The following is a 19,713-nucleotide window of genomic DNA, read 5'->3' on the forward strand; positions in this document are numbered from 1 at the left end:
TAATAGAATGCGGTATTTCACTGGGATTCTTGGCCATCTTGTAAAGGAACTAGGGACAATGTGAATCAAGAAAAGCTCCACATAAAACTGTGCACAGGTTCCATACCAACTCCTTCTGGGAATATTTTTTTTATCTTCTGTGGTAACACTGTTAGTTGCTATACACCCCCTCCCTCTCCCTTTTTCTTCCTTATAGAAAAGTCTTCCTTTAGGCCCTTTACTAGGCAAGAGTGATGGACAAAACCAAAGCAGGGAAATTCTTTTTAATTTGAGCAAGACGTATGCTCTAATACTCTCATGCCATCTTTTTTCACACTTAGGGCTGGGAATGAGGGGAAATGTTGTCAAGGGTTAGCTTTTATTCAACTGTAAAATGAATTTCCTCCTGAAACTCAGTTAAATAGGCCATAGTTTATTCCTTCCTATGCTACTGAACCTATAACATTTCAGACAAGAGAGTAGGATCTAAAAAGGATGAAGCAGTCACCCCTTCCAAGTGTTGCCGACAGTGACCACTGAGTAAGCCCTGTAGAGGTGAATGTGGCAGAGCATTTTAGTGGAGGGGTGAGAATGTACACCTGCTTGGAAGTTACTGAGGGAAGAGTGGATTAGAGACAGAGCTATCGACAACTTTTTCAAGTGGCTTTGTTGTCAAGTGGGGCAACTCCAGTAAAGGGATATGAGATTAATAGAGGTTTATTAGGTTGTTCTAACAAAAGACACTTGAGCATTATTTTTGGTCACATCTGCTAAAGATGAAGTACCTCCTATGTTTAAAAAAAATTAATTGTAGCAGATTACCAATTAACTAAAAACACTTCAACTGGAATTATTATGGATGCATAATGTCACATGAAAATTGTTTAATTTATGCATCCACACATTTATTTCTTCTTTTAAGGGGCAAGGGTGAAGTCTGCTTTTGCTCCCTACTTCATTTCTAGTCCCCAGCATGGTGGCTCTCACAAAGTATAGTATCAAAATCATCTTCTGTTCTTGTTAGTGAAGAGAGACCGATATGGTAAGAGAGAAAAACCTGGAACTGAAATACTCATTCACTACCTCTTCCTTTAAACTTCAGGTCTAAGAGAAGGCTGAGCTAAGAAAACTTCTATGAACAGATATCTGAAGCATGAAGCATATGCAGAACACAGGGAGGGCCAAGAGCTTAGGAGCTGAGAAATGGAAAGAGGCAACTGGATGGATGTGGAGCTCAGCTCCTAGGCAGGCTGTTTCATTACAGTGAAAAGCGAGGGGAGATGTCAACAGAGGGGATCTTCCCCACCTTGTATCTCCATCCTGTGGTAACAGAGGATCAAAGAATGAGTCAGCAATATTAGTATTTTTTGAAAGATGGTTTCGATCAAAGGGATGGGTGCTTCTCAGAATATTTTAATTCTTTCACCTAAGCAGAAACCTGCTTCTATTCTAACGTTCACTGCTAGTGATAAAGCATTTCATGAAACATAGAAGACACAGTCTCTCCTCTCTCAGAGGATATAATTCAGTCCGGACCAACAAACAATGAAGAGACATTTCTTTCATTTCTTGTTTCAGTTGTGAAAATGAAAGGCCAACCTCAGCTGTTCAGGAACAGGCAAGTACTGAAGGGAATTGTTGGAGGGATGGTGGCAGCTGAGTTGAGCTTAGTCTGGGAAGGCTCCGTGTTGCTAATTCCCTGAGTGATTTATCCTCCTCTTGTAACAACCTTGAGTTTCCTGCCTCCTTTTGAAATTTAGACTTGGTGTCTCTATTCCCTCTGGTTCTTTAAAATACACATTTTTTTAATGCTGAAAAAAAGAGTATCTAAAATTTACAGAACAACTTTGGAACAATTTCTAAACAATGTTTAAAAAAAACAATTTATCTAAGTGTGTTCAGGATTTCAATTATATTGTCTTATTTTCCTGATTCACTGGGGTTAGTCCAACTTACTGATTACCCTTTTCACACACTCTACTTCTCTTTAAAATTGAAGCAGGGCCTATTTACATGTCAGTGATATAGGGTAGAAAGAAAGAACATTCTGAAGGGGGAAATAAAGTAAGGAAGATTGAGGAGCACTAAATCTAGAATTTAGGCGTTGGCATGGTAACGCCAATGGCGAACTCAAGAGTGTGCCTTTGAAAGAAACTCTGAGGACATCAAAAGAAGGAGAATAAAAAAAAAAAAATCCTAAAGGAGAGAAAAGAGGAATGAAAAATACAATGTGTGGGTTTGAAGTGGGATGGGACGGAGGAAGTCATTCTCTCAGTTTTTGCCAAGTCTGACCCTAAAATGACTAAGATATGCCATCCACTGGTATATTGATTCAACAAAAACATGAACTCTTCCATGGGCTAAAAACTGAGAATACAAAATTGATTTTAAAGTATGCTTTTCTTTCAGAGTAGGGATAACGTAGCCAGGAAACATGATATAACTAACAACAAATTATCAATTTGCTATCACTGCTACTTTAGTCTTAGAAGCATCTTTCTCTTAAGTTGCTTACTGTGTATTTTCCACTAATTGTCTCCCTACTGATATTACTTTACCCAACCTGCTTTATTAACACGTCCAATCATTTATTCACAAATTTATTTAATTTCTGTTCATTTATGTATTGATGGCATCTGTGTAGCAGCTAGTGGAGATTCAACAGTGAACAAAACAGACATAGTCCTACGTTATTTTACATGGTCCCTACACGGTCCCATCATTAGTTTCCAATAAGCTAGAAAAGACAGACATTTAAAAAACGGTAACACTAGTAAGTAGTATAAACACCATCTAGTGATAAGGCTGTTATAAATCTCTCTTTTCTGTTTTTTATGCGACCATCACTCTTTACCCCTGAGATGGTGGTGGCGGGGGTATGTGTGTGGGGGAGGGTGGGGGTGTTGCGTGCGTGTGTGTGTGAGATAGATGAGACTTGAGGAGTCAAGGTCTTCAGGCTTGAGGAACATAATATCTGCAAGAAAGACATCCCTCTCAAGAACCCTTGGTGGGAAATTGGTAGGCGTTCAGTGCAAACCCAGTGTTTCCTGAGTGCCTTGAAATCTGCCTTAGGCAATTTCTTCTTACTATCCCCAAATGATAAAAGACAAAACTCCATCACCAAGTCTATTTACTAAGGCGTTCACTTCTCTATTCACTCTTTCATTCAATCAATATGCATTGAGTGCCTGCTCTACACAATTACATAAGCCATGCTGAGTTTTGGAGAGAGAACAGCAATCAATGCAGACTGAGGCCTCTCACTCTGGACCTTATATACTTGTTACAGGGGGAGGGGCGAGCAGGCATTCAATTATTAATAATACTTTAATTATTTACATAAATTATGATAAATGACACAAAGGAAAAATACAGAGGGTAATACAGATTTATAATGGGGGAAACTGACCTAGTCTGGAAAGGAGGGTAACAAAAGTGTTTCCTGACAAAGTGACATTTCAGATCACAAAGGAGGTAGGTGAAGAGATGGAAACCAAAGACACAGTGACCCAAGCTTTGAGGTAGAAAGAAGCAGTGACGTGAATAGAAATCTCATACTATAAAATCAGATAGAGAAGAAATATCACTTTTACAGTTCCCTTTAAAACACACCAAAAATGACTCCAGTCCCGCAAGATGATGGGGAATTCTATCTGCTATAACCCAGGCTTCCTGCCACACGTCTCACAGCCACATGATGGCCCAGATCTCTGCCTGAACAGACTATTCAGAAAGCCTCTCCAGGTAGTTCAGTCTAGTTACAAAAGGAGATGTGGGTGGTCTGCTTCTATGATCCTTACTTCTGTGCAACTGTGGGCCTGGGAAACAGTTCATGGAAAGGACCCCGGTCCCTGGATTATAATATCCCTAGATGTATCACCTGGTCTTTTAGGGGAAGCCAACCAGGGGACATGTCTAACAGTACAGCTCTAACAGCCACCAACTCCCCACTCCTAAAGGTGACTGCTCTCCTCGCTCACCTTGCATAAGCCTCTCAAGGACCTCAGGCTACTGAAAAAGAGCAAATGGCTTGCAGCTTTTGTTTTTGGTACTCCCAAGGCAAGGGAACACAAAATCTTGAATATTTGGTGAATTTAATGAAACATTCAAGAAGGAAAAAAACCAAGAAGAAAAAACCCCAAGATTTAACATCTCAATAAATTATGATACTGCACATAGCAAATTTGAAAAATTAAAAACATGTCACAGTGGCCAGACAGCAAAGATTTGGGAGAATTTCATTATTTAGAGAGGAATAAAATCACACAGGGTCTTGAGCACCACCTAAAATCAGTATCTAATGTCCTATGAAATATTCTGTTAATAATAATATTAGCATCTGTTAATATGTTTATGTTAATAATGTGAATGATAAAATCTTACAAAGATGTGTATATGATGTATAACATACATAAATATATACATATGTATGTTTAACTCTTCATATTCTGAAGTTAGATATGCAGATTATTATACTAATAATAGAGGTATATATTAAAATTAAAGTTACTATGAATCAGAAAAAGTCTAATTAGAAGGCCATCTATCCTTTAAGAGAACAAAACATGTTAAATCTACTGTTGTGGGAGATGCCCCACCCTCTTCACTCTTCAGAGTGTACTTTGAAGTCTCTCAACGGCTGCTCATCATGGAATAAAGGACGTAGGAAAGATCGAATCAGCCATACTGTCATTTTTCTTGATATTATAGTTCAAAATTCTGAGTATTTTATAGGCAAATGATAAGGCTTTGTATTTTCTTCTTTTTGTTTCTAAGGCTTTAAAAATAATACTGATTTTCATCACAACAAAGGGACACGGGAGAGAAGTGGCTTAGAGAACTTGGTACATCAAACTCAGGACTCGACTAAGAAGACCTGAGCTGGAAATGATAGGTCTTGCTCTAAAATATTTTCTTCTCATACAGACTTACACCAGGAATTATCTGATGGAAAAACAAGAGGATGCTCTGAGAATGAGAAGGAAGAGATCTGAGGGCGCTAACAACAGAGAAGTAGATAATTTAAATTTGAGGCTATTATGAGGCTTGGCTCTGATGCATGTGAGTCAGAGATTGAGTCACTGAACATGAAGGCATTAAGCGTTGTCTGGATATGAGGAGAACTATGCTGATGTCAGTGAGAGGGAGAGCCAGCCAGGGAGACAGAATAACGAAGCACAGGAGGCTCAGTCACCCAGGCAATGTCTGCCTGCCTACATGTAAAGGCTGGTACAGAGATAGATTGATGTTCATTCAATACTTACACAACAGACATTTATTTAGCACCTACCATAAATCAGAGATAGAACAAAAGTTCTGAGGGCAGGACAGTGGACAAAGAACAGATTAACAGTAGCATTTTGACTCTTCTCAGTCAAGAAACTAATGTGATAGTTTTGCTCATAATACACTGAATTTCCACTAGAATTATTTTACTTTTGGGTGCTATATTTATGCTGATAAATGTGTCCCTAAATTACGTTATTTTAATTAAGGACATTAAATGTATTTTCAACCATGTACTGATTAATCTTTCAGTAAATGTTCAGGGTTAATGATGAGTTTGTAAACAGTTCTACTCTCCAGTATTCCCTTTAACAGACAGTTGAAAGTATATTTATAATGATATTTAAGCCTCCAAAGAAGGAAAGCTCATTTTACATGATAATCATAAAAAGTATGATTTTTTAATGTTATGGTGACAAAGCTATGCTGACATGAGGCATGTCTTTAAATGAAATTACAGTTCATTGTCTCTGATATGAATGAGTGCCCCGTTTCAAAGAGTGTCTTTGCACTAGACCAAAAGAGGGGCTTCAAAGAGGAAGGAGTGAGGAAAGATTATCCAGGCATAAAGATATGAAAGAAGAGAAACAGTCTTCTTTCAGAGCACTGCCTCTTAAACTGTCCCCTTAGTGTAGTACAAAAGAATGACTCAGAAAAGGTAGGACCTCTCTCAATTCAATTCTCAGTTCTTCTTAATTCATATTGCTCCCCTGAGATCTTGTTGTCACTATAATGAAGACTCTTATACATCCCCAATCTCTTCTGACATATGTTTTCAACTGGCAAAGAAGCACCCCAGGAAATTATAATCACCTCCCCATGTCATCTTACAGGGGCTAAGAAAGAATAAGACAAAGCTAGAGAAGCACCTGACCACCCGGATTGCTCTGCAGGATCAGGCCTGGGGACACATGACACCAGAAAGATCCTTGAGCCAGCAGCAGCTGCAGCAGCCACTACAGCCCAGAAAATGTCCCCGAACAGCCCTGTTGCCAGATACTCAGACTGAATTCCCCGGTTAGGCAATACAGAAAATAAGAACAGAAATAAGCAATGAGTGCCAAAAAACAGAGTTCCCTAAAAGTACTATATCATAATTAGCCTCTTCCCCTCAACTTTTTTTCTGCCATTATTTTTCACTTTATGTAAATTAAAGTTGTTGAATATCTCAAAATGAGCATTTTGATGAAAAGCCAACCTTCACATTCAAAAAGCTGATTGAACAAAGAAGTTCCATTATACAAGTTTGTGTATATCTTGATTACCCAGATATGATCAATGACCAGGGATGACTTTTTGCTGGAGTTGGGGGGAAATGTGTTTAAACCAAATATCCTACCATGCAGGTTTTGTATTTAGTAAAAGAGATGTGATTTGGCCTATGATGAAACAGGCCCTAATTATGGATAGAAGCCATTCCAGAATCACCAGTCACGTATCAATGATTTGGCACATACAATGCATTTTATCATAGAAAAACAATACTGTATAAAATGATTGCCTTCCTAAGGGGCACCATGAAACTGAATCAACTCAAAACATAACTGACTACCTGTAATCAACTTGCTGATGTTAGGCCTCCTGTCATACACTTCAGTAGCATATATATAGGCATTCCTTTTGTTACCATCACCACATCTATAATTAGAGTGGAAACCAGCTATCACAAAATAATCAACATCCAAAAATTGTCACAGAGGACCACACGTGGTTATATTTTTTGAGATAAGTGAAAGGAAAAAGGTAATGCAGCTGGTTAAGTATGAATTCTAGGGGTCCTGCTTTGTGACATACCGCTCTGTTTAAAGGTTAAGGGCATGACACTAGACCTCGTGGCTGATTAAGACTGAGACCGTAGCACTGATTTCAGCAACCCTCTGCTTAATTAGTACCACTTTTATTGACCAGACATGGAATAGAAATTGGACTGAGGAAATAATGGGAGATCAAGACATCTACCATCAGCCCTTCCTCCTTTTTAAGTTGGGGTTGCTATTATTTCTCCACGTAGCCTTATCCTCACAAAATCCTCTCTTATCTCTTCCCACTGCCCTCTGAAAGGCAGAGGACTATTGATATTTTTTGCGAGGGCATGAATTGACCACTTTTCGTATTCCCTTCTGCCTTTTAATTAAAAATCTTACATACAAATTTGCATAAGTGATTACAGTGCAATATATACTTCATTTACTTGGGATGAAAACAATAAAGCACTTCTGTTCTATGGTAGGTCATGGTGGTGAGGAGTCATGGCCAAGAGCAAGAGTGGTAACACGTAAAGAGGAAACTTAAATAGCATCCCAGGATGCGGTATAGGAATAGGAGGCAACAAGGGGAATCACCTTGCAGCGGAAAAGAAAATACGCCGGAAAAATGGAGAAAAAGCGAACAACTTCTGATGGATCCTCACTTCTCAAAAGTTTCTTTGCTGACCGTTGTGTCTTACTGTGCTCCATTCCTCATTCCAGGCCTCGATGCCACTGTACACAGCTACAGCTTATTATTTTCCCTTATTTCTGAGACAGAGGCAGAGGAAAGGAGAGGAAAATACTCCTAAGCAAGACGTAGTTGTGGTGTCAACGTGTACGCCTCTAGACAGATGCGGGAAACCCACCCATACCTCAGAAAAATGTCTAGAATCAGATTCCTCCTGATTGTGAAATTTGCATATCAGAGACCAGAGCTACAGGAGAGATCTGGGATGAGAAACATGATCATTAGGGAGTATGAGAAATAGAGTCAGGCTAGACACATCTGAGATGACCAGATATAAGAGCCTTCCTGAGGGAGGTGAGGGGAACAAAGTTATGTGTATCTAATTTTCTATCCAACTGTTCAATCTGCCCTTTCTCCTGCCTCCACTGTTCGTTCACTCCTGTCTCTGGATCCCACCATCCTGACCAGATCTTGAGCACAAGAGACCAGAAGGACTGAACAGACAGCCCTGGCAGCAGCCAGCCAAGGAAAATGAGGGGAAAACTGCAGAGGATTCCCAAGTGCTAAGCAGCAGCAGTGGAAACCATGGGGTATTCTGACTAAGCACTGGTTCGTAATTGCCCTTTATAAGAACTATTTTGTTTTTGTGGTTTTTTCAAAGTAAGATTCCACAATGATTCATTTTGCTCTAAGGAATTTGTGGAGCAATATATCATAAATTAATGTTCTACCTCCATGGAAAACTAGAAGTTTCAAGTATTACAACTCTCTCACATGTATACTATAAATTTATTTTTTCCAAGTCTGAGCTGTTTCACATTGATTAAAACTAGGATATAAATACGATTCTCACCTGAAAACTGATTCTCACCAAAGCACTGATACTGCTTTGAGGACTTGAAAGAACTCAGCGAATGTTAACTCATTAAGTCTCAGTATCCATGAGTGATTGGAGGAAAGAAGCATTAGCCTTAATTTATGGAGGAGGAAACTAGAGCACACTTGGGTTAATCAGCCTTTCTAACGTCAGCAACCACAGGTATGCTTACAGCCATGGAGATTCAGGAAACAGGTGATTTCCTCTACGTGATTCCAACCTCAAGCTATTCTTCTAATCCACTATACTGGAAGCAAAAGGAGAACTTGTCATGTGCTGAAAGTAAAATTTAAAAAAATGTATATAAGCACTTATATAATTCTGTTCCTGTACTAATTTTGGTGAAATATCCAGCTGTATATCAAGCTAAATTGTTGCCCAAACCTTAGCATAAATACAGTTAATTAAATGAAAGGAGAAATAATTTTGAAAATAAAAATTAAAGTGAATAATATCACAAGGATCGTATGCATGCAAAGCATCCGTAATGATGGCTAAAATCTTTTAGAGAAGTTATGAAAACACACACACAAATACTTGCACATCTTGCTGTCCTAAGAGGAGAAATTTAGCTTAATAAAGTCATTAATTTTGCAACTCTTAATACATTTCTTCACTAGAGAATTTATATACCACCATTAGAATATTATGACTCCCTAAAGAGAAAAATGGAGGAATAAGATAAGCAAATTCTTTAAAAAATGTTAACACAGTCTAATGAGTTTGACTTTAGATATTAAGACATACACGAAGTCAAAAAAGGTATTATCAATGTATAATTTGTTCTATGACTTTGCAAATTGGTCTCAACAGAATAACCAATGGAATAATTATATCCTACTAACACAGAAGTTTAAAGGGAAATAATAATCCTGCATTTTATGCCACTGAATAAAATAAAGAGTAATCATAAGTAATGACGAATACAGCTTTACTCAACAAGAAAATGCCTCAAAAGTTCTACTCCTGGTATTTGCAGGGAAGTCTTATAATGGGTTATCCTACAGACATTAATCATGAACTCTGGCCAAATATACATACATAAATTTATATTTAAATATATGTAAATATAAAGGGTATATTTATCATATTTTAGAGAGTGACTAAGGCAGTCAGAGATTGGCAGAGGTATTCCACACTTGAAAGGATGGCAATAGTTACATATCTATCCCTCCCCAGGAGCCCCAGTGATGTGTGCTTCCTGGTATCCATACCTTTGTGTAATCTCCTCCCCCTGAATGTGGGCTGGACCTAGTGACAACTGTCTTCTAACAAACTGAATATGGCAAAAGTAATAGTGTCAATTCTGAGATTAGATTACAAAAGACTGGCTCCATGTTGTTGATCCTCATGCTGGAAGAAGCAAGCCACCATGTTGTGAGCAACCTGAAGGAGAGGCCATGTGGCCATGTGATATTGCCAGCCAAATACAATGAGAACTTAAGGTTGCCAACAGTCAGATGAGTGAGCCTGGGAGCAGACTGCACCCCAGTTGAGCCTTAAGATAAATCCAGCCTTGCTCCTTTCTTTGATGGCAGCTTTGTGAGAGGCCCTAAGCCAGAAGATGCAGCTAAGTTGCACCTGGATTTCTTCCCCTTCAGAACTGAGGTAATAGGTCTTTGCTGTTTTTTAAGTCACTATGTTTTAGAGGAATTTGTTATGCAGCAATAGATAACTACTGCACATATGCAATGAGAAACATAATTTTATTCAACAAAGATCCCTGAAAAAATGTTTAGAATCAGGAAACTGCAGAAGAATTTTTACTGACTAATTGTCCCATAGATATTAATTATAAACCCTTGTTAAAATATATGGTTTTAATAAATACTTAATAAATTTTGGAGAGCAATCAAAATAGGCAGAGACTGGCAGATATTTTATCCTTGAAAGAAAGGAACTCTTGAAATAAGGGTGAGATTTGTGTTTATACTGTTCTGTCTCTGACAGCCCTCTCTAGGCCACAAGGAAGAGCATGGCTAGAACTTAGAAGTGTTGATCTTATCTAGTGAAAGAGGATGGAGAGTAAGGCTGTCAGAATGGCTATAAATCAAGGGAAGAAACTACAGATTTGGGGGTGGAGGCAGTCACAGAGGTGTAAGTCCCCAAATAGATACGTAAACTCTCCTCAAACTATTGGCTGATCTGTGAACAGCATACATCTGGGGCAGGACACTAAAAATTGAGCTCAGGCTGCAACTGCTGTATAGAGCAAAGAACACGGAGTTTAGTGTTTGATTCCTGCTCACTTCGTGAGTATGGTGAACAACTTGCACTTTATGTTGGAACCCCAGCAGGTTTGTATTTTCTGTGTTAATACTGTATGTCAGAAATAAGGATTCACTCTAAGATTAAATAAAAATGAGATACATCTGCAGGAACCAAATTTTAAACCAACACTCCATTAGTTCGAGTCATTGTTTCTCAATTATCAAATACCTGATAGAAAAAAGTCTCTTCAGGGAGTTTGGGGGAAATAATAGGTACCACATCCTATACAATGTATCACTAAAACTTCTTAGAACCCAATACTAAGTTACTAGTAAGTTAATAATAATTTAGCAATTACTGAAAATATAAAGTCACAGAATTCAAACCAAATAATGACTAATGTCAGTCAGGAAAGATAGAACCCAAGATGATTCAGCACTTGGAATTAGCAGGAAAGAACTTTTAAAGAGGGAAGTAATGATGGTTGCAATAAGTGAAAAAAAGAAAACTCAAAATCTCCCTTAAAAATGGAATTTCTAGATTGCAGTAATAAATACATGAAATTTAAAATAAATAATTAAACAGTAGATTCATTATGGAAGAAGAAAAAGTTTAGAGATACTGAAAAAGGATGAACAGAATTACCTGTTCTGAAAAATCTGAGGGAAAAAAAGACTGAAAAAGTAAAACAGCCTCAGAGACCTCTGCAAAAATATTAATTAGTCTAAGATACATGGAACTGGAATAACAAAAGAAGAGGAAAGTCAGACGGAGCAGGACAAATGTAAAAAACAGTAGTGACCAACATATGTCAAACCATGTAGAACAGGATTTACCTATTGAGCTAAACTTATTAAACCTCAAGAAGATAAATATAAAGAAAACCACATATAGGTGATCAAACTGATAAAAAATAAAAATAAAGAGAAACTTAAAAATAGCCAGAGCGAGAGGGGAAGACATAAACTGTCAACCCTGAATTCTATATTTTGAAACATATTCAGAAGAGCCAAAATATAAACATTCTTCAGTTAAAGTTTTTAAGACTTACAAAACAATAGTTATCAAGGCAGTTTAGTATATACGTAAGGCTAAAAAATAAACTAATGAGTCCAGAAACAGACCAACACATACATGGTCAAATGATTTTCCACAACACTGCCAAGGTAAGTTACTAAAGAAACAATAGTCTTTTTAATAAATATTTCTGGAATATTTGGATATTCACATGCACAAAATGACTGAACAACTCTTATTTAGCACCTAAACAGAAACATTAAGTTAAAATGGATCAGAGACTTAAAAGTGTTAAAATTGAAGTTCCAGAAGAAAGTGGATTTTTCAATCATACTTTAGGCAAAAATGTATTGATTGGACACATACGCACTAACCCCAACGCAAAACCAAACAAGCAAAAACACTAATTTGACTTCAACAAAATTTAACATCTCCAGTCTTTCAAAGACAATATTACAAAAAGGAAAAGACAAGCCAGAGAGTAAGAGAAAATATCTGCAATACATATATCTGTTAAGTGACTTTTACCTACAATATATATTTTTATAACTCAATAACAAGAAACTCAGTTTTTGAAAAAAGCAAAAGATGTGAAAAGACATTTCATCAAAATTATATAGAAGGCCATTAAGAATAAAGAAAACCTTCCTACACATCACTAGTCATCAGGGAAATGCAAGTTAAAATGATGGGAGAAGATACTGCTGGAATAGCCACATTTAAAAAGACAGACAACCCTAAATTTAAAATGATAAAGTATGAGCGAGAAATTGTACATATTCTGATAGAAATGCAAAATGGTATCACAGCACTTTACAAACAATTTGTCAGTTTTCTATAAAATTGAGTCACAAATTACCATAAAATGTAGCCATCCCTCTTTCAGGTATTGACCCCAGGGAAATGAATAGAACACAAGTCCACACAAAGACCTGTATATGGATTTTCACAGCATCTTTATAATAAACCAGAACAAGAAATACCCCAGATGTCTAAAACACAGATAGATTAAACAGAAAATAATAAAAAAAAAAAGACATCTTGCCACTGACTGTGGGCAGGTAGGATTTACTATAAAGGATTTACAAGAAGAAACTTTTTTGGTTAATGAAATTGCTCTTTATCTTGATTAGTATGGCGGCTACATTATAGAAATCATTTGCTATAATTATTTGAACTATATTTTCAAATGAGTAAACTTTACCATATGTAAAGTATACCTCAATAAGCCTGGTTTTTAAAAAGTGGGCTTTTTAACTCAATAAGTATCTGTTTGAAGTAACTTAAGATGCTTAGCTTAGAAAAGAGACTTGAGGAATAACTTGTCTTTAAATAACTGAATGATAATTTACAGAAGTTGAACGCTCCCACTACCTAGCTCTAGATGAATAAACTAAGACCAGTAAGCAGAAGTTGCAACAAGACAGATTTTATTTCTATATAAGGAAAAAAATCCACCAAAACTAAAATAGCTTATTCTATGACCTGATGAGTGCTTTATCACTCAACTAAGGACAGGAGGGAAGTTCCCTTATTTGAGATAATACAGAGGGCTTATCACATCATTTGGCTGGGTTTTGTTAAAGATTCTAATTCTAAGGGTCACTGGTTTTTACACTATAAGTCTAATAGACAAGAACAGAAAACGTAAGAGATGGTATTTTCGTTTTTGTGTGAGACAATAAAAATATAATCATAGTTTAATCTCCATCTTATATTTTGCAGGATCTTTAAGCTTTGATACCATTATCAATTACATTAGATTATTCTTTGGGGGAGTGGGTATAGCTCAGTGGTAGAATGCATGCTTAGCATGTGCAAGGTCCTGGGTTCAATTCCCAGTACATCCATTAAGAAATTAAAATAAAATAATAAAAAAATTATTCTTTATAGAATACACAAAATGACTAAAGTAGATCAATAAATTATTGTATTTCTTTGAATTGGAATTTATATATTGGTTCTATAAAATATGTTAATGTCCTACTTCCTTTCCTTCTCCAATAAGTAAATGTTCCCCCAAATAAATGAATCTGTATTTTTATACAATATATTAAATCACTTGTTCTTTAGATTATTGATTATACCCTACAGAAGTATTATTTATCTGAAATGTGGTCATTATAGTTTTTTTCCCCATAGATTAATGTATTTAAGTACTAAATATAATTTAAAAGTTTTAGTTATGTATACCCTTTTGCCTCTTAAATTTTGATAATAGAATGGTATTATTCCAGACACTGCATTATGTCAAAATTAGAACTAAAAACCGACCATCATCATGAGACTTTTCAGATTTAGGAGATGAACAATACAAACTTCTGTTTGCTTAGAAAATATGAGAAGCTTCTTTATTAGTGAATGTCTGCTGATTAGAAGAATAGAAATATAAAATTAGAAAATTTGTCTTTATTAGAAGTTTTCTATAAAAAAATTCACAGTGTCCAAAAGTTAACAAAGAAGTTGATAAACAGTAAGTTTCTATGCAGAAAGCAAGGTCTTTTAAAACTGAAAATATATTCGGAAGTCAAATGAGAAAATACAGTATTTTAATTTCTGTCAGCATTTCTATTTCAAATGATCAGTATGATAATTTTAAAAAGTTATTAAAATACATGTCATCTGCTTGTGAAAAAATTCATGGTTGTACACCTCAAATAACATGGTGTTTCAGAAATAGCGATGAAGACGCCTGGGTTGACAGCAGAGAATGAAAAGATATATTTGAGCTACAAAAAGAAAGGGCAGGAAAACAAAGTTCATAAGACAGAAAATCAAAATACAGCACACTTTGAAGACTCAGAAAAGTAAAGTGGCAATTGGTCATGTCTGAGAAAGAAATGAACTAATGAAGTCCAGTGGATTGAAGATGCAGAAGGGGCTGCTTGTTCTGAAGATAAATAGGCTCAGAGGGGAGCCGAGAGGAGACAGCGGAAGTGCACAGAATGAATGATAATGCCTGCATAGGCAGCATGTTTATCACTGACGTAGTTCATGGCACTGTAGATAAAAACCAAAAGTGTATTAAATCACTTAATAGCTTGCTATGAATTATGGAATAAGACCCATTACTGTGGTATGTGGCTATATAAAACTCTATGTTCCAGAGAAGATATCCACAGCCATGCGATCTTCCTCAGGGATTCCTCTATCAATTTAGAGTTCTCCCATGTGAACTAGATCAAGTGTTAAGTGACTCTCAGAAGAGTGACAAATCTTTTATTCTTCAGAATGGTGTAATAAAATTTAGCCACTCACAGACATATGAATTAATCACTAGATGTGTTAAATGTAAAAAAATCAAACTTGTGAGATGTCATCAAAATTTAGATGACAAATACTTGTTTCCTCAATAAAGCAATGGCCTTAAAGAATGAAAAGTAATTGCTGAACCTCAGGAAATTAAGTTTTTGAAACCAACTTTTTATTCTTTTAAAATGTAATACAAGACATGTAACAAGAATATCGTATGTATGTTGAACAACTAAATTGAACTATGTTGACGAACTAAATTGTTGTTGAATAAACATCAGTTAAATTTATGCAAAGGAAATAGAAACTAGTTAGTTATCTATTGATTATATATTAGTATTACAAATGGTAACTTAGCTGAAAAAAGCACCATATCATAGATTTAGTGTTTTGAATTTAGATTCTGGGCTTTCAAATAAAAAATACAAACTCATATGCTTTATGCTTTTGAGGCCAAGAAGAGCAAATTAATTAGCAAATTAAATTTTGATAAATATACCTATTATTTATATACTAGAAACTAATTACTGTGATTTTCAAATGGGAAATAATTTTGTGCTGATATATACAGAAAGGATTAATCACTAGGATTAAAAATAGACATTAGATCAATTGTCACTTTATTTTTTATTCAATTAATCAGTAAATCAACAAATGTTGATTAAGCAGTAATGAGTTTCTAATAGCACACTAGACAATGAAAGAGATACAAAGGGAGAAAAATATGCATTTCATAAAATCAAAACCTCAATTGCTAGGTGGTCACCATGACTTATTTATGATTTTTAATTTTTATAAACATAGATAAGAATTTGAGGTGTATTATAATTGAATTCTTCTAAACAAAGCAAAATAGCTAGTATATATTTATATAAGTAGAATTTTTCTTTTAATAATCAGAATGTGAATTTAAACAATATCAATGTTGGCTAAAAATCTGCACAAAATGGTGCTTGTTCTATTTGAGATTTTGTAGGAAAAATCGTCTGGTTTGGTAGACCGAGTTTTTCACTGAATTGGCTAGCTTTTGCATAACATCATACACATTTATAAAACCAGATGAAGGTTTTCCTGTACAAACCTAGCCATTAATTTATTATACTCCAAAAAGTGTTAAATAAAGCTATGAAGCCTATGGGAAGAAATGGGACCCTGATAATTACATTTCTGATAGAATTTTTAAATATCTGTACAGACTGTTATAAAAAGGAGCAATGTAATTTTGATTATTTTTCTTTTCTATGTGTCCACTATTTAATGCACACATACATTCATACATACTTTAAAAAAATATATGAGTTGTAAAGAAACCCATAAATGAGAAGTTTGGTATTCCAACTAAGTTATTTTTAGAAACTTGGATAATATTATTTTAAAATATTCTGGAGCAATATATATTCTTATAAATTACTTTTCCCTCAAGTTTGAGGTCACTCTCAAAAATAGGTATAAAAGATATGATATCTTGCAAATTTTAATTTTAGTCACATTAGATTTTTTTAAATAAAACATCACAAACATATTTAAGTCCTTTGTTAAAATCTCCCCAGTATGATTTCTCTTCCTTTCTCTCCATCTCAAAGTTAACCACTAACATGGTTTTAGATGTATTGTTCAATGATGTTCTTCTCTAGATATATATTTATAAGCTATAAATAATTTTATATTCCTATAACAATACAATTTTATAAGCCTAGGAACAATTTTAGATCCCATTTTCTCTTTTTTTAGGAAACTAAAATCAGTAAAAAAAAATTTATCAGAAATAGTTTTCATCAAATTTCTAAAGTTCAGAATAATTTCCCAGCTATACACAGATGTCAAGAAATTTATCTCTGATTTTTCAAGACTCAGGACTTGATTTCTAAATTTATCTTTCATGTAAAGATGAATGATTTTTCTAAACATGAAAAAAATACTTCTTTCAATTTCTACCATAACACTAGAAAGCAGAGTTTTAGTCTTTCTATAATTTTAATCACTTAATTTAAAAAATGCACAGGCCATTATTTCAATCCAATCTTCTGTATTGTTTTCTTTTTCTCCTTAGATAGGAACATACAGCAGGAAACTTATGCATGGTATTCCCTGCATAGGGTAGGCATGCCCTTAAACAGTAGCCACTAGAAGTGTTTAAATGGAAAGAGGATTTTGCTACCCCTTAAGCTGAAGTAACAGGAATGAACTCATAAAAGCATGTACCCTCCCGCCTTAAACAACAATAGCAACAATACAAGTTCACTCAAAAAGAAACAGATAACATGAAGAGTTGTATATCTATTAATGCAATTGAATTTTTTGTTGAAAAACTTTCTATAGAGAAACCTCTAGGCCCCTATAATTTTAATGGTTGATTCTACTTCTATTTAAAGAAATAGCAATAGTAATTCTACACAAACTTTTCCAGATAATTGACAAGGAGGAGAGATTCTTCAGTTCACTCCAAGATACTAGAATTACTCTAGACATTGTAAGAAAACTATAGGTAAATTCCTTCATGAACACAGATGCAAAAATTCTAAATAAAATATTAACAAATCAAATCCAAAAGCATATATAATAATATCTCATGACTCTATGGGGTTAATCCCAGGGATGCAAGTTTGGTTTACTATTTGAAAATTTCTCAGTCTAATTCACTTTATAACAATTTAAAAAAGAAAAACCGTATGATACTCTCAAAACACACAGAAAAGTATCCATTCTTTATTATAAGATCAAAAAAATAAAAAAGCCAACACAAACAATAAACATAAATGTCTCTGTAAGCAAGAAACAAGGATGCATCCTGAACCTGGTAAAGGACATTTCAGAAAAACCTGTGCTAACCTCACACTTTCTTGCTAAAATTGAATGCTTTCTCCCAAGATGGAGAACAAGACATGTATATCTACATTCAACACTGTACTGAAAGTTCCAGCCAGTAGAAAAGCCAAAAAAAAAAAAAAAGATCAAGATTGAAAAGGAAGTAAAACTGTCTTTATTTACAGAGAACATGATCACCTGTACAGAAAATCTGATGAAATCTACCAAAAAAGCTATGAGAATTCACGTGAGTTTATCAAAATTGCAATATTCAAAATTCACACAAAAATTAACCATATTTCTACAGGCACAGGCAAAAGGAGCCCCAAGAAAAGCCTGCTCACACCAGCCAAATGCTCAGGGAAAGGGGGGTCTGGAAGGAAACCTTTCTGACAACACACACCTACTCCAGCCAAAGATCAAAAGGAAAACTGCGCCTTCTTCAGCCCGAGGGTCCAGCGTGAATCTGAATTTCCACCACTAGTCAGCAGGCAGCTACCTTGGGTTCCGAGGTGAACTTTGAAACTGGCCCCCCATACACAGAGGGCAAAGAGGGACCAAGAAAGAGGCAGACTACTCCAGACTGGTAGGTGGCAGGTTTAATAAGCAAGAAAACTTACTTACCAGGCTCGTCTCCGGCGGCTGCAAGACAAGGAAATCTCCGCATGGGCTCGCCAGAGTACTGCGTTTACTTAAGAGGCCTTACCTGGTTCTGTCACAGTCACTATACAGTCCACATGGTCAGACTAAGACGTCACCCTCTCAAGGCTCCTTCCTTGCTGTGGCTCCATTTTATTACAGAGCAGTGGGTGGAACAGACGTTCCAGGGAGTTGGGGTGTAAGAAGCCTCTGATTCCCCGGATCTTGACCAGGTCAACCAGTGCTCACATCCTCTCCATGACTCCTTCAACAAGCCCTTCCTGTGAATATATAATCATTTCAAAATTTACAAAACTTTTAAAAAGTAAATCCACAGTGATCGCCGAAGGCCAGGGGTGAGATAGGGAACTGGTTCCAAAAGCAAACGAAAACTTTTTCAGGTGTGGGTGACGGAATGTGCTTTCTCTTGATCGGGCTAGTGATTACACAGATGTGAATATACGGCGGATTCATCAGTAGCTATATCTAAAAGGGGTGCAGTTTACATGCCAATGAACTTTACTTAATAGTAAATTCACTTAAATGTGGAACAACAGTTCATAGTGAATAGCTGGGATAATGCTGAATTTTTTTAAAATCACACTTTTTCTGTAAGTATGGAGTTTCAGTTTGCAATGAACAAACTACAATATTTCTTAGTAAAAACTAGAAATCAGGTATTGATTTGCATAATACTTTTGACAAAATGATGTGACATTATAATATAGCATTCTTCATCTCCTTTGAACTTTAAAAGAAACATTTTTGCCAAAAATATGAAGTGTTTCATTAATTTTCCTATGACATTCTTAGAATAACTGGAAATTAATTCTCTTTAACACGTTCTTTTGTCATTTTTCTAGATTTTTCTCTCCTGCAGGTGTCAACTGATTTTGCAGGCCAGATCTTGATAATGGCTTTGTTTTAAAAATATGATACCCTAACATGCTCCTGACCAAATCCTAAAAGTTTCCCCCCAAATTTGAAGTCATGCTTAACAATCTATTTTCATTCTTCTGTAAACGTATGACGAGGTGGGCAATGAGGCTGACATGGGTAGCAGGAACAAAAGCTAGTTTTAAGTAGAATTTTAAAGTGGCCAGTTCACTAGTGAGTAGTTTCACATTTGATGACTTTCTCTTTCCTAGGCAACATCACAGCTATGGGGATATGAATTTGGGGAAAACAACAGCTCTCTCTATATATGAGAG

General features: G+C 35.6%; 1 long non-coding RNA gene across 1 annotated transcript in view; it reads right to left on the bottom strand.

Annotated features, from left to right (window-relative positions):
• Positions 1-18,746, bottom strand: part of LOC116664857 — a 252,153-nt gene extending 233,407 nt beyond the window's left edge. Inside the window, exon 1 of the long non-coding RNA XR_004321349.1 lies at positions 18,570-18,746. This is a non-coding gene — a long non-coding RNA (uncharacterized LOC116664857). The remainder of the gene's footprint in view (positions 1-18,569) is intronic.
• Between the last annotated feature and the right edge of the window lie 967 nt (positions 18,747-19,713).

The sequence above is a fragment of the Camelus ferus genome, chromosome 7 (assembly GCF_009834535.1).
Source record: "Camelus ferus isolate YT-003-E chromosome 7, BCGSAC_Cfer_1.0, whole genome shotgun sequence".
NCBI lineage: Eukaryota > Metazoa > Chordata > Mammalia > Artiodactyla > Camelidae > Camelus > Camelus ferus.